This window comes from Vulpes vulpes, unplaced genomic scaffold (assembly GCF_048418805.1).
Source record: "Vulpes vulpes isolate BD-2025 unplaced genomic scaffold, VulVul3 u000000698, whole genome shotgun sequence".
Classification (NCBI taxonomy): domain Eukaryota; kingdom Metazoa; phylum Chordata; class Mammalia; order Carnivora; family Canidae; genus Vulpes; species Vulpes vulpes.
In genome coordinates, this window is record NW_027325792.1 from 381,330 (window position 1) to 398,300 (window position 16,971).

General features: G+C 37.9%; 1 protein-coding gene and 2 pseudogenes across 1 annotated transcript in view; 1 reads left to right on the forward strand and 2 right to left on the reverse strand.

Moving 5' to 3' along the window:
- The window catches only part of LOC140597368 (piwi-like protein 1), a 96,577-nt gene that overhangs the window by 76,032 nt on the left and 3,574 nt on the right, over positions 1-16,971 (reverse strand). The gene's annotated exons all lie outside the window — the stretch shown is intronic.
- LOC140597363 (FAS-associated factor 2 pseudogene) overlaps positions 1-16,971 on the reverse strand; it is a 68,229-nt pseudogene that overhangs the window by 48,034 nt on the left and 3,224 nt on the right.
- Positions 8,109-12,289, forward strand: LOC140597371 (phosphoglycerate kinase 1 pseudogene; annotated as a pseudogene).

The following is a 16,971-nucleotide window of genomic DNA, read 5'->3' on the forward strand; positions in this document are numbered from 1 at the left end:
GAAGCCCGACTCAGGACTCGATCTGGGGTCTCCAGGATCACGACCTGGGCTGCAGGCGGTGCTAAACCGCTGTGCCACCAGGGCTGCCCAAATAGCTTTCAATTATTTCCTCCCTCTATCCCTGCCTGCTTCTATATTCTCCATTACTAAATTGGTACATCATGAGGCTAGGATGAAGTTCCTCCATTATTTGGGAGGCTATGCTCCTGATAATATCTGGCAATTTTAGAAAAAAAGAAAAGCTATGAACTTGTATGTTAAGCGAAAGAGTTTCTGATCAGGGTGGCTCAGTAGGTTTAGCATCCAACTCGTGGTTTCAGCTTAGTTATAATCTCAGAGTCTTGAGATTAGCCCCAAATCAGGCTCTGCTCTCAGCTCTGAGTCTGCTTAAGATTCACTCTTTCCCTCTCTCTCTACCCCTCCCCCACTCACGCACACATTCTTGCTCTCTCTCAAATAAGTACATAAAATCTTCAAAAAAATTAAAATTAAAATAAAATCTTTTGAATGCTGTTCTTCAATGTTTAAGGCACACAGAACTATCTGGAAAGCTCATTTTGGTGGGGAGATCTGATTCCTCGGCACTGCTATAAAGGATGTGTTTCTGCCATATCATAGTGCAGCAGAGTGCAGCACTAGTGATGTTGTGCTAAGCATAGCTGCCTTTCATAGGGCAGCATAATTCAGAGGAATTTACCCTCAGAGGAAAACTTCCCCAATGCAAAGCAGATGACTGATAACACCCTTTATACAGACTGAACGTAATGGTTTATTCACTTATGCATATTAAATCCCTTTGAAATTAAAGGGAATCAGAATAGGCTGCCACAAAATGTGTCACTTTGTCATGTGGACTGTTTTGAGCTGAAGGCAATCAAGATCCAACGGATTCAAAAACTTTCCCCTCCCCCTTATTTGTCTCTGAGAATTCAGAGGAGGTCTGGTCCTGGAAGAGAGGTACCACCAGAAATATCTACAAAAAGTACAGGCTAGGTGTGCCAAGCTAAGGGGAACTCAGCAAGATACGTTTGTTCAGTTTCCTCTGTGTCCCACTGTCTCTGCAGGTCATGACAAACATTTGTTTTCCAATTATTTGCTCTTATCATCTTTCTGTTAATTGTGTTCCTTCCTTTTGAAGCCCCAGATCCCTACCCCTAACTCCTTAACTCAGAATGGCATATTAAGCCTCAATTGCCTGTCTTGAAGCTTTTCATGTCTTTGTGGGGCTCTCATAAGTACAAAATTAGATGTTAACCAATTTAATTAGTAGACCAGCCAAAAGAATCCAGTAAGTTAAGAAAAAAAAAAAAATCCCTCCCTACTAAAGCAAACATTAGAAGAGTAGCAATATGGGGCACCTGGGTGCTGCAGTTGGTTAAGCACTCGACTCTTGGTTTTGGCTCAGGTCATGATCTCAGGGTCATGGTCTCCAGGTCGTGAGACCGAGCCTCTTGTCAGGCTCTCTCTCCCTCCCCCTCTTCCCTTCTCTTCCACTTTCTCTCTTTCACTCTCTCCCTCTTTCAAACAAATAAATAAATATTTTTTAAAAAGAAGAATTAGCAATATGATTTTAGATTTACAGCATAAATTAAACAAATCACAAGTAATCCAATCATATTTGAAGCTGGCCTCCATCGTATCAGTTCAGATGAAAGAATGATCAATAGAGGTCATATCATCCCCAGGCATAACTGAACTAGCCAAGAAACCTGTAAGAATGCAACCCCACTAGCTTACAAATAGATATGATCACCAGATGTACTTAGTGAAATTTTTAACATAAGGAATCGAGATGTCTTTCAGATTCCAAATCTCTTGAGACGGAGAAGACCGCTGTGGGACTTAATGAAATGGCATCGGAGCATCTGCTAGCATGACATCATGGGCCTCCAATCAACAGCGTCCACCTTCTCAGGAGCCCCCTGCTCCAAATTTTGACCTTAAAAATCCTCACTTGCAAACCATGAGGGGGTACAGGACTTTTGAGCATTAGGTACTGTTCTCATGGGTGAGACCACACCATTAACAGCTTATCTTTCTTCACTGCAAAAGCTCAGTGTCAGTTTTTATTGGCTCTCTGTGCATTGAGGGGACAAACTCTCACTCGGTTCAGTTACAATTTGATTAAATAAGGGTATATAAACCCTGCCAGTCTTGAAGTGAATGAGGGAGTTCTCGGGGTTTGTAGTGATCAGCTGCATCCTGCAGATTCCTCATTTGAATCAAAGGCAGGTTGGCAAAATGAATAGACTTTCCATTTTGAAGACTTGGACTAAGTATGGGGTTAGAATCATACTTGACTGCCTACCAGGCAAATATCTCACCATAATGACACTCAAAGAGGTAAAACTACCTCCTGAATCAAACTGATCAGATTGAAATCCCAGCTCTGCCACTTACTCTATTTCCATATCTGAAAATAGATGTAACAATAGTAGCTACCTCACAGAGTGACAGAGGATAAATTAATCAAGTCATGTGAGATACACAATATATTTCTTGGCATATTGCTTACCAACAATTAGTTACTACTATTGTTGTTCTATTAAAATAATAATTTATATGTATTTTCAAAAATTGGTAACACATGCCATTTTATAGCATCTGGAGAATGGAATCTGAGTTTAGTAATACTTCCTCTTCCTTAAACATTTACCTAAAATATAGTACTAATGTTTTTGAATTAAAGTTGTCCAGTCATGGGCATTACCCTTTCTTAAAGCTGGGTGGATCCTCAAGACAAACGTCTCTCTAAATATCTCTTTTCCCCATAAAGCAAACAATGGTCTTTTGCAAGGGACATTCCTGTCAGAAGACTAATAATAGGGACACCACTTGAACCATATGGGTATTACGTGAATAGAATGTAGATATGCAGAAAAACAAAATGTAATCATTGAGGCTGTTGAGCTGAGCAAACACTGCTTCACAGTGTTAATGACATGAAATTTTCCTCTACTTTCTGTGTTTTTGCCTTTGTAGCTACTCAGAATTTCACCCCGGTCCTCTGGTGACAGCTGTGGCACATGAGCTCAGAACACTGGATCTGCTCGATGATTTCCTGCCAAGCACTTTATTAAGAGTTTTAGATTTATTAGATTCAATACAGTTTGCTTGATGCATGGTAGATTATTCTATATTTCGTAAAAATTACCCTGTTCTATGGCTTGATGCCTTGAGTTTATAGCCACTAAGACATGGTTTATTGTTTGTTCTTGATTTGGAAACAAATAGATTCCCTTTGTTCTGATTCTTTATTTTCCCTGTCTACTTTTGAGATGCTAGAGCATCGTGATTGCACATAGTATTCGAAACTCAAGATTTATTATACATTGCATTTTCTTTAAAAAATTAGATTATAGATCTAAGAGTAAACAATGCTTAAGGAGCAAGAGACTGGACGTGTGATTTGTACACATACACTTAATTTCCGTATATTCTTGTCATGATTATCCATGGCATTTATGAACCTATGTTGATTTATTATCAAATGAAAGTTTAAAAAGCCTAACAATTTAAAAAAGCAAGATGCACTTAAAATAATAAACTTTAAATAGAATCATCTAATTTAACATCAATAAATCTGACAATCTGACAATTCAGGGTGAGGGTGTTTCTATATACTTATAAGGAAATTGTATGTCTTTCTTTAAAGTTTTTCCCTATGCTATATTTAAAAAACAAAAATCAGAAACAGAAACAAAAAAGTCTATCTCAGGATGGTTATAACAAGTGACAATGTACAAGTTTCATAAATTTGAACTCTTCTAATTTGAAAACCAAATCCAGTTGGCTAGACTGTTGTGTTTGGTTGGTGTTTTATGTAATTGGGAAATTTTACATTTAAAAGTAGTTTTCTGGTATTATGCTGAGTGAAATAAGTCAATTGGAAAAGAACAATCCTTATATGGTCTCATTCATTTGGGGAATATAAAAATTAGTGAAAGGGAATAAAGGGAAAGGAGAGAAAATGAGTGAAAATATCAGTGAAGGTGACAAAACATGAGAGACACCAACTCTGGGAAACGAACAAAGGGTAATGAAAGGGGAGGTGGCCGGGGGGTTAGGGTGACTGGGTGATGGGCACTGAGGGGGGCACTTGGTGGGATGAGCACTGGGTGTTATGCTATATGTTGGCAAACTGAACTCCCATAAAAAATAAAAATAAAAAATAAAATAAATAAAATAATAAAAGTAGTTTTCTAATTCATTTTAAAAAATCAGAAAATTTAGGCTAATACTCTTGATTGGCAAAATTAGCTGAAGCTGACTACCGGCTGTCCCTTGTACTAAAGGCCCATGTTCTCCAAAGACCTTGTTCCCCTTGTTCCCAACCCTCTCCATTCATTCATGTTGGTGGGCTAGTCTTTGTATATACATTTGTGCTTGGGACCACTGACGTAGAGATGTCAAGGGATGATGTGCTAAAATCTGACAATCTGACAAGCCCGGTAAAGGTAGGTTAGGAATCCATCAATAGGCTTTATAATGTAGCTTATTTCAATATAATAATAGTCATGGTGCAAATGAGAATAATTACCTACTTAGTACTTGAACAACTATAACATTATGCAGCCATTAACCATGATATTTTAAAAAATATCAGATGCAAATGTAAAAGTGATTTGGTTAAATGACAAAATCACAGGTCATATAGTCGTAGGTAAATTAGTATTGAGTTATGTTACAAAGAGAATTCAAACGAGATGTGCACTATCAAGGCACTACTCTAAATGGATGGATAATCACGTAGAATTACAGAGCTAAATTGGGTCAGGCAAACCAATTCCAGGACCAAAGATTCATATTTATATATTAATTGCAACTAGTTACATTTTCATTGATTTTTTAAAGAACAAATTAGAGAGACCAGTATGCTTCTTTGGAATAGAGAAGAAAAAGTTTTAAAAAAGGATATGAGTATTGTCTAAAGTTAGAGTCCTGAGGGAATGGTTGAATAGTCGAAAAGGACTAAGGATTAGTTAGCACAAGTACTAACTAGTACTAAAGTACTAGTTAAGCAACATTTTAAGTAGTATAATAATTTTTCTGATAGATTCTTTGCATTTTTAAATATTTGCATTTTTGTTCCAGTAAAAGTAACTCACTCTCCATGTAGGTGATTAGAAAAGGGGGAATGGAAGAAATAAAATACAGCTCACCTATAATCTTACTATCAATATTTTACTATTAAAAGTTTCAATCCTGGGGATCCCTGGGTGGCTCAGCGGTTTGGCGCCTGCCTTTGGCCCAGGGCGTGATCCTGGGGTCCTGGTATCAAGTCCCACGTCAGGCTCCTGGCATGGAGCCTGCTTCTCCCTCTGCCTGTGTCTCTGCCTCTCTCTCTCTCTCTCTATGTCTATCATGAATAAATAAATAAAATCTTAAAAAAAATAAATGAAAGTTTCAATCCTTTTGTTTCTTGTCTTTTTGCTGCTAAACCATAAGATGTATATGGATCAGGAGCCTCTATTCTGCTCACTAATATATCCAAATACCTACACAGTGCTTACTAAAACAAAAAAAAAAGGTAGGCACTTGGTGGATATTGACTGAACATGTGTGTTCAGAATTAGAGTTCTATTGCTTTATTTTTATTTTTTACAAAGATTTTATTTATTTATTCATCACACACACACACACACACACACACACACAGGCAGAGGGAGAAGTAGGCTCCTTGCAGGGAGTCCGACGTGGGACTTGATCCCAGGTCTTGAGGATCACACCCCGGGCTGAAGGAGGAGCTAAACCGCTATACCACCCAGGCTGCCCTGTACTTTTTATTTTGTGTCTTTTCATTTGAGTTCATATTGTGAGCATTTTTGTCTTTAAGTGTTCTAACAATGTAGTTTTTTAAATGGCTAGATATGCCATAATTTCTATTGTTGAATATTTAGGTTGTTTCCAAATTATCACTAACACCAAAATGCTTCTGCAAGCATTTTTTCCACATAAAACTGGTTAGTATAAATATCTGGTATACCAGACTCATGAACTGAGTCTTTATATTGATCATTATAATTTTTGAAAATTTTATAGGAAAAATAAATGGTATCTAATTGTTTTGATTTGTAGTTACTTGACAACTGTTAACACTATATATTTTTTGTGTATGTCAATAAAATTACCTTTAAATGGAAATATTATTGTTTAAAAATTTAACAGAAATCCAATGTATATAATATTTGATCTCTTCTAATCAGCATATATAGAAACACAGACACATTATAGACTTTGCTATATAGTTAATTATTCATTGTATCTTAATCAACATTTCAAAATACATGCACATATGCACATACATGTGTATTAACTGTACATTCACTGACACATTCATATATTCCTTATGTGATAACATGTGCATATTTATTGACTGATGCTGAATTTTAAAAAAATGTTTTTAAAAGATTTTATTTATTTACTCACAATTGACAGAGAGAGAGAGGCAGAGACACAGGCAGAGGGAGAAGCAGGCTCCATGCAGGGAGCCTGATGTGGGACTCGATCCTGGGTCTCCAGGATCACACCCTGGGCCGAAGGCGGTGCTAAACCGCTGAGCCACCTGCGCTGCCCATGTCAACATTTTTTCTTATTTGACTTTTAGACTTTGTTTTAGAGTAGTCTTAGGCTCACAACAGAATTAAGAGGTAAGTATTGAGATTTCCATATACATCATGCTCTACACAGGCATAGCTTCTCTCCCATCATCAAAGTCATTCACCAAGAGGTATTTTTAAAAATAATAATTGTTATTAAATTAATATGGATATAAAATATATTTATTTTTATTTACATACTTATACTATAAATATAAATTATTATTTTTATCAGTTTTTGCCAAGGATAAACCTACAGTGACACATCGTAATCACCCAATGTCCATAGATTATATTATGGTCCACTCGATATTTACATTCTATGGGTTTGGACAAATTTACAATAACATCTATTCACTATTATAATATCATAGCATATTTTCAGTGCCCTAACACAAACAAAGGAAAATGATTCATCTTCTCCCTAAATTCCCTTCAACTATTCATCTTTTTATCGTTAACACAGTTTTTTTTTCTTTTCTGGAACATCATATAGTTAAAGTTATATATAGTATGTGACCTTCTCACTTTGGCTTCTTTCACTTAGTAATTTGCATTGAAGTTTCCTCCATGTATTTCTATGGCTTGATGGCTCATTTTTATTTTAGTGCTCAGTAATATTTGTTTGTATTTATCACATACACGTATTGCAAAACTTCTTGGTTCCTTCCAAGTCTTGGCAACTATGAACAAAAGCTGCTATAAACATCTATGTGCAGGTTTTTGTGTGAGCATAAGTTTTCAGGTCCTTCAGATAAATGCCAAGGAACTGAAATCTTCAGATTATCCAGATGTCACTAATATCTTGGTCTGTTCCAATCCCATTGCCGTTTACCTTTTCTATGCCAAGTATGGTTTATGAACTAGTAACATAGGCACCAAATACGAGCTTTTTGGAATCTCAAGTCTCACTCCAGGCCTACTAAATTAGAGCTTGTATTTGATGAAAGTCCTCAGGCAATCGATGTGTACATGAAAGTCTGAGAAGCAGTGCCATCAATTCTAACACCTCTGATTATAAAATATAAGTCTCCACTTTGACCTAGAGTTAGAAACATGCCTAAAATCAGAAGGAGCTTTTGAGACAAACAAAAAAATCTTCAAATCCCAGCCCTTCTGCTTCTGAAGTGATTCTCTTGAACAGGTAATGCAACATTTCTCCTCTTTCTCCATCGATGCAATGATGAAAATAAGACCTTGTTGCTGTATTAAGAAATGTCATATGCAACTGATGAATTATTGAAAACTACAGCTGAAACTAATAATGTACTATACGTTAGCTAACGTAATTTAAATTTAAAAATGAAGTGTGATAAAAAAATAAAAAGTACTCATCACTGAGGTATAATAAATGGTCAATTGTGAATAAAAATTATGATTAGAGATAAATTAGAGAAAAGGAACAGCTCTTGAGGTTACAAAATGGTTAGTTGTAAATTGTGAATTAAAGATAACCTGATAACTGATGGGAGTTATTCTAATGCCATGCCACTTTGCTGTAACAGCAATTCTTACCAGTTCAATTAAGCTTATATTTTCAAGGATTCTTAGTTTTCTCCTGGAATTATGATCAACATAGTAATTTTTTATATTATTTTTTCTGAGAAACATTTTTAGGTAATGGGGGGAAAATGAGCCCTCTCTTAGAATATATAAAAGATATATAAAAGACTGTTTAAAATATGTATATATGTATAAAAGATGTTTAAAATATATTTCTTTGTGGAACATATTAAATGGATCATTATTTGTATGAGATTTTTAAAACTCACTGTGGCTTATTATGCAAATTTTAAACTGACATTGGATAGGTAAATTATGTTTAGGCAGTTTTCAAGAACTGGATTTTTGATTCAATAGACCATAGCAACTCTTCGATGTGCTATATTGTAATTCATTAAATTATCTTCTAGCACATGCATAGCTATCATGATGCTAATGGGTATTCATATTTAAATCATGAACGAAAGTTATACATATATACACCAATTTTTCATATCAAAAAGCTTGGAACTGAAAGAACTATAGAGCAAAACACAGTATTTGAACACATTTTTATGGTGTTGTGATTTCTAGATTATCTCTGTATTTGTTAAGCCTATCTGTTGTGTCAGTTATCAATTCATTGCCTTTCATTTCCAAATGTACCTCCAATATGGTAAACAACAGAATTGGCTTAAGCATTTCTCTTTTTAAATGCACACTGTTAAGTTTCTCAGTAGAGGGCAGCAGGGGAGATTTTGCAGGAGGTAGAGACTTCCTCCAATTCACAGCACTATCCAGGAGGATAGGCAGTGTGGGTATAAGGACATCTGGTAAGGAACTACTACTTAGCAGTCACAAGCCTAGGATGAAGGTCCTTTGACCTTTCAGCCTCATCCTGGCAATGATATTTCTACAGACAGCCTGGACTCCTCTGACAAGCCTAGTACAGCCTGCATAAAGCTACTTGTGTCCAGAAGGTCACACACCAAGTCAGTCCTTCAAAGAGTAAGTTCTAACAACCTTTCACCCCTACTGGCACCTGGATTCCCACTGCAGATCCAGCAACCATTTTCTTGTCACATGTCATTTTCTTATCTTTGTCTATACCTCCGGAGGTGGCTGTTGTTTGCACAGCAGTTCTGGCCTGGCCATTCCAGTGGTCAGCTCTGCTCTCTAGGAGCCAAACTACATTTTCTCCAGTATTTGAACACATTTTTACAGTGTTGTGATTTATGGATTATCTCTGTATCTGTTAATACCCTTTTCAAGTTTACCCTTTCTTAGGTACTCTTTCTCTGCTTTACCACACAGAATTTCTTTATATCTTATAGTTATGTTTGTCAGAGTCAGTAATTCTTTGTATTAAACTGTTCTGCTTTAACCTACTACATGTTTTTGTTTGTTTGTTTGTTTTGTTTTGTTTTGTTTTTGTCTCCTGATTGGGCTCAGAGTGCTACTTTGGCTTTCTACAATTAGAAGTGAAACTTGTTCAAGAGATCATTTTATTACAATAAGGGCTACTACTTACTGTGAACTATCTATGTGCCAGGCTCTTCACAATTATGATCTCACTTCATCCTCATGGAAATCTTATGAAGTGCGTACTTCATTCTACAAATGAAGTATATAGGGATCCCTGGGTGGCACAGTGGTTTGGTGCCTGCATTTGGCCCAGGGCGCGATCCTGGAGACCCGGGATCGAATCCCACATCAGGCTCCCAGTGCATGGAGCCTGCTTCTCCCTCTGCCTATGTCTCTGCCTCTCTCTCTCTCTCTCTCTGTGACTATCATAAATAAATAAAAATTAAAAAAACAAACAAATGAAGTATATACAAGGCTTATAATTAAAGCAATTTACTCAAGGTCATGACTGACTCAAGACTTAAAACGAGTCCTCTCTCAATACTATCATTGTGCTTATCACTACTATCTTAACTCCTAAACACCATAAAAGTCAACTAAAATGTCCACGAATATCTTATTTTTTTCTGAATGATTGATAACATAGGATCTTATGGGTTTATTATCCAGATAGAACGTAAAATACATATTTGGATATCATAGCTTTCCAGGTTATGCTTGAAGCCATGAATATAAATAGAATCACCCAAGGAGAATGGAGAAAAAAAAAAGAAAAAAAAAAGTTAACAGGCTTGGAGAAGACCTGGGAAAACACTGACATTTAAAGAACAGAGGAGGGATCCCTGGGTGGCGCAGTGGTTTGGCGCCTGCCTTTGGCCCAGGGCGCGATCCTGGAGACGCGGGATCGAGTCCCACGTCGGGCTCCCGGTGCATGGAGCCTGCTTCTCTCTCTGCCTGTGTCTCTGCCTCTCTCTCTCTCTCTGTGACTATCATAAATAAATAAAAATTAAAAAAAAAAATAAAAAAATAAAATGTTTAAAAAATAAAAAATAAAGAACAGAGGAGCTCTCGGCATTCCGCACGAGGTTGGAGCACACGCAGGCTGCTTTCTTCTCCGCTGTTTAAGCTCTCAGCCTCGCAGCCCTTCTATTGCCAGGATGTCACTTTCTAACAGGCTGACTCTGAACAAGCTCGACGTGAAGGGCAAGTGGGTTGTCATGAGAGTGGACTTCAACCTATGAAGAGCCTATGTTCCTATGAAGAACCACCAGATAACAACCAACCAGAGAATCAAGGCTGCCATCCCAAGTATCAAATTCTGCTTGGACAATGGAGCCAAGTCAGTTCTTATGAGCCATCTGGGCCGGCCTGATGGTGTCCCCATGCCAGACAAGTATTCTTTGGGGCCAGCTGCTATAGAACTTAAGTCTGTGCTGGGCAAGGATGTTTTATTCTTAAAGGACTGTGTGGGCCAAGAAGTGGAGAAAGCTTGTGCTGACCCAGCTGCTGGGTCTGTCATCCTGCTGGAGAACCTTTGCTTTCATGTGGAGGAAGAAGGGAAGGGAAAAGATGCTTCTGGGAATAAGATTAAAGCTGAGTCAGTCAAAATAGAAGCCTTCCAAGCTTCACTTTCCAAGCTAGGAGATGTCTATGTCAATGATGCTTTTGGCACTGCTCACTGAGCCCCCAGCTCCATGGTGGGAGTCAGTCTGCCACAGAAGGCCGGAGGTTTCTTGATGAAGGAGGAGCTGAAATAGGCCTTGGAATGCCCAGAGCGACCCATCCTGGCCATCCTGGGTGGAGCTAAAGTTGCAGACAAGATCCAGCTGATCAGTAATATGCTGGACAAAGTCAATGAGATGATTATTGGTGGTGGAATGGCTTTTACCTTCCTGAAGGTGCTCAACAACATGGAGATTGGGACTCCTCTGTTTGATGAAGAGGGAGCCAAGATCGTCAAAGACCTGATGTCCAAAGCTGAGAAGAATGGTGTGAAAATTACCTTGCCAGTTGACTTCGTCACTGCTGAAAAGTTTGATGAGCATGCCAACACTGGCCAAGCCACTGTGGCCTCTGGCATACCTGCTGGCTGGATGGGCTTGGACCATGGTCCTGAGAGCAGCAAGAAATATGCTGAGGCAGTTGCTCAGGCTAAGCAGACCATGGGGAATGGACCTGTGGGCATATTTGAATGGGAAGCTTTTGCCCGAGGAACCAAAGCCCTCATGGATGAGGTGGTGAAAGCCACCGCCAGGGGCTGCATCACCATCATAGGTGGTGGAGACACTGCCACTTGCTGTGCCAAATGGAACACAGAGGATAAAGTCAGCCATGTGAGCACTGGGGGTGGTGCGAGTTTAGAGCTTTTGGAAGGTCCAGTCCTTCCTGGGGTGGATGCTCTTAGCAGTGTTTAGTACTTTCCTGCCTTTTGGTTCCTGTGCACAGCCCCTAAGTCAACCTAGCACTTGCTGCATCTCTCCTTGGCATTAGCTAAAATCTTCCCTCATGTCAAAATTCAGCTAGTGGCCAAGAGATGCAGTACCAGGAACCCTTAAAGAGGCGCACAGCATCTCAGCTCCTCTTTACTGCACCCTGGATTTGCCTACATTCTTCAGGATCCCATTTGAATTTCTTAGTGACTAAACCATTGTGCATTCTAGAGTGCATATATTTATATTTTGCTTGCTAGAAGAAAATGAGCTGTGTTGGCTTCTCTTTTTGAAGTAGCTTATTCTGATTACAGCTGTGTCATTGTTTCACTACTCAGCATGGAAATAAGATGAAATTCCAATTGTAGGCAGGTAGGGAGACAAAGTTGGTGATCTATTAAATCAATAAAAGTATCCACTGAAACAGAGAAAAAAATAAAGAACAGAGGAAAAGAAACAGTAGAAAAAAAGCAAGAAAGTATAGTGTACTGGAAGCTAAGAGATTTTCAGAAACGAAACATCACAAAGAAAACAAGAAGGACGATGAAAAATGTGTGTTTTGGCTTTAGCAACATAGAGGTCAATGGTTGGAAGAGTGAAATTGGTGGGCCTAAATTCCATATTATACTGAGATGAATGCACAAAAGGTAAAGAAGTATAAACTTTGAGTAAAACAACTCTTTAAGATACTTGACAATGGAAAGAAGAGGACTTCTGTGAAGATATGTAGGGCCAAGGTGGTATTTTGGGTTATTTCCCATAAGATGAGAGAGACTTGAAAATGTTGAAGTTGCAACATTCTGAGAACTTAATGTTTAAGATATAGAAGGGAAATGAATGATAAAATCCTCAAGGAGGCAGGAAGTATAGAGAGCATATAAGGTGGGTGAATTAAAATAATTCTTAGTTTTAAAGATTTTTACATCAACTTTGACATTCACTGATTTTGACACTAATCTTACCTGAATCATACACATAGAGAAAGGGGGGATGGGGAGGAGAAGAGATAGCTTGTTTTCAACAAATAGAGTTAGCATCATCAGCCTTGCATGGTTTTCCTTAATTTTATTTTATTTTATTTTTTTAAAATTTTATTTATTTATTTATTTATGATAGTCAGAGAGAGAGAGGCAGAGACACAGGCAGAGGGAGAAGCAGGCTCCATGCACCGGGAGCCCAACGTGGGACTCAATCCCGGGTCTCCAGGATCGCGCCCTGGGCCAAAGGCAGGCACCAAACCGCTGCGCCACCCAGGGATCCCGGTTTTCCTTAATTTTAAAGTTCTAGTAGAAAGCTCCATTTGTCTGGGAGCTATAAAGTCATCTTTGGAATTTCAGATTCCTACTCTGTGTCATATTCTCCAGTCCTCTAGGGAGAAGAAGCTGCTGAATTCATAGACATGTTTAGACTAGCAAGGCCTACTGCAGAGAAAGAAGGATGTACATATTTCAGAACACAAAAGGATTGAAGTAGACTATAAGTCCCTTAAAGGGAAGAACTATGTGAAATCACTCTGTTGTCCATTAACTAACCTAATCTTTCACTTTGGGCAGGTACATAATTAGGATACTTACATAACCATACTCATCCTTACCTAGTATATTGGGAGGTTTGGCTTCCGTAACATCCTTTATAGAAAAGCTGTGTCTATCTAAACTGATTTCTTCCGATTTTAAACTAAGCAAAGTAAAATATTAAGCCCTCTCTTGCTGTGGTGTATTCCAAGTGTCCCTATATTTCGCATTGACAGTCTTTATTCTCAATCAACTCCTTCGGACCCCCTGTAGTTTTCTAATTTGACCTTTCCATATAATTCAAATGCTAGGACCTAGCCCACACTGAAGTAACTCTCCAACACAATTTTGGCAAAATTAAAGTAGGCTCTGGCTTTTGGAAAAATAAGTAATACGGTAATACATGTTAGCTCTTTATTTTCTTCTAATTTTTGACATTCAAGTGATGCCATAGTGCTTTATCGTTAGCTACATCAGCAGTTAGCTTTGCCAAGTGAGGTTGCTAGCTCTTCTAAATGCAAATTAAAAGAGAAAAGAAAAGAAAGGAGCAAAGCATTAGCAGGCAGCAAAGAGATATGGTACATGGCCAACAAGGTAATAGCCTTATGGTGAGCCACTGCTCCAGAGAGGGAGGGTTATCTTGTCAATGGTATTAAACTTAAGACCCTGTTTCACTTGCACTGATGTCTGTCAAGGGAAGGGACCGGGATGCAGGAAGAGATTAAGAACTTCTCCCTAAATCAGTAATCAGTATCCTTCTAACAACCACAGAAAGGGTCTTAACATCTGTGAGAGTAGTCACTGTCCAGGCTGTGAGGAAACACGGGGAGAGGTGTGTAATGTTCATTGCTTCTAACTGTGAACACTTAACACTTGCGGCAACCGGAAAGAATCTGCAGTGCCCTCTTCATTCACAAAGGACACTATGACTATCTATTATTGAATAGTGGGTATTAGAAGAGCATCTCATCATTTTTAGAGTTTTATTTCACGTTCATAAAAACATTTCCATTTTTCTCTTCCTGAAGAGAGCCTCTTGGACTGAAACTGCCAGTGACTTTCCACATCCCTCATCCTGTTTCATTACAGAAACGCTCATAAAGACACAATTTTCTCCTATCAATAAATATGTTTGATGTTCCATAGAAGTTCTATGTAATACATGCAGAACAATGGAGTCAGACTCTAGGATTAATGATTGTCAAAGCAACTTGAAGCGACGAGCCTGCCTCTGGATGCTCAGCGGTGGATGTGATGCGGGTGTTCAGTGGGAAACCAGAATGAGCAATAAAGCCCACGAGTAATAATCATAAATCCCAAAGAGGCATCACCCTTTCTTAAGACATGTTTAAACTCCTTGAGAACGAAGACTGTAAGGTGCAATCTGCTTTTAGAGGCATTATATTGTTCTAATACATTTAGTTTAAGTTGGAAGTGGAGCATGCCTGGACTGAGGAGCTTTTCCATGCAGTGGACTCAGCTGCAGCTCCACGCGGACTGCCAGGACAGGATGCGATGCTGATGGTGTTCTGAGCAGACTCCCAACATTTTCCTAACTTGAATTTGTTTTATTTTTACATCATATTCCTGTTAAAGGCTCCTAAAATCTCCTAGCCATCAAGTGTCTCAAAATACAGACTCTACATGGAAAGTATTTGGAGACACCGAATAATTTAGTGTGCCTTACGTATAGGATAAGGGACAAAAGGACTGATGTTTCTCAAAACAGACCATTAGGTTGGCTGTATTCAATTCTGATTCTATATATTTAGGACTCACTGAATTCATAGTTCACGGTACTTGCTGCCAAGATAAATAGTTTTTTTTTCTGCTTTTTGTATTTTCTCACATGAAGACACACTCACCAAGAAATCAAGTAGCAATTGAAGAACTAGACACACTGTGTGGGAAACGTCATGTTGGATATATAGTCTAGATGACCCCTTGATTAATACATAGAGGATTCACCTTTTTTCTTTCACTTCTCATTATTTTGAATCACATATCGCACAAACCAAATAATACTACATCTCAAAGGGAAAAATGTACGAAAGTATTTGTCAACCAAAACTCCTAGTAATTCATCACAGAATTTTCAATGTGCTGCTTTCCATGAACCTCATGCAAGTTCATGAATATTATTGAAGTCCACTGTCATGTAAAGTTTGGATCTTGCAGGAATCTAGGAAAAAAGTTCATACACTCTTTTCTGAATCTTGGTAAAAATATATGTATAGTGCTCAAATAACAAGGATACAGTGAAGCAATTTTTAAGGATTATCCTACCACAGTATTATTTTACATACTTAGTAAAGAGATAAACTCTGTTCAGGAATCTCAAGACAGGGGTTTTTATTACTTCCAGAAGTTCAAGTAATTATTTAATAGCTACTATAGTTTGTAAAACATTTTAAAGTTCAGGTTGCACATCATTAGCACAGAGCCTCAGTCCTGCAGATTTCAAGCCTCAGAAACAGGCAACATATACTTCGTTTGATGGAAATTCAGACAGAGATATCTAATTCGCTACCCTGCGGAGTAAGGAAGATAAGCTGAGGCATCTGGTCAACACACTCAATGGGGATGGGGAGACCTTGCCATCTCTATAAAGGGGGTAGAGATTTATAAATCTTATTATTTCCATATATATGGCCTTTCACAACTTACCAGCTTATTTTCACATAGCTCATTTAATATAACAGTTATATAAAAGGTAAGACATTATTTTTTTCTATTTTTATTGTTGTAACTTCTCTGCACACTCATCACCTTAATAACACCTAAATATTACCTTGAGATGACATTTTTTGTTTCTCAAAACCTTCACTAGATCTCATGCTCTTTGGAAGCATAGAGTATGCATAAAGTGCCTTTTCTAGTTATAGTGTCCATACATGTATTGTATCTATGCACACACACAAACAATACTATAAAGTTCAGTACATGATAGCCACTCATTGAGGGCTGAAAAATGAATCACTGAGTGAATAAAGGAACACCTCACATTGTTTCATTTCTCCTTAGCCCTTTTGATTATCCATTCAATTAATTTATTACTAAGTACCTAGCACCGTGCCACCCTGTAGGATATTAACGATACAGTAATCAATTAAAGGTTATTCCACAGTGTGGTCCAATGATCTGCCTGCTGCCATCTGGATGCTTGTTAAAAACTCAAATTCCTGGGCCCAATCCCAGACTTACTGAATTAGAATCTCATGGATACTGAAGTCAGAAAAGCATTGCACAATAAGTTGACAATCTTGCAAAAACAGGTAGATGGATTTTTAAAAAAATCATATTAAAAAAACATCCTTTCTTTTAATCTTTCTACAGTATTTTCTCTATGCAATTTCTCTTAGTTATAGATTGGGTAAGACTAAAATTCAGGACAAATGGAAAACTAAGAACAACATGTAAATGAAAATTCTAAACCAAGGTAAATGGTGAACTAGTTTTTTGGGTCTAGGACTTCATAAAAAAACAGTCTTTCTGGGAACCCATCCTTGTGAAAAGCATTAATCATTAGAGAAAATCAGACAGGAATCTACAAATGACCTGGAGTCATAAATCAAGGAACAA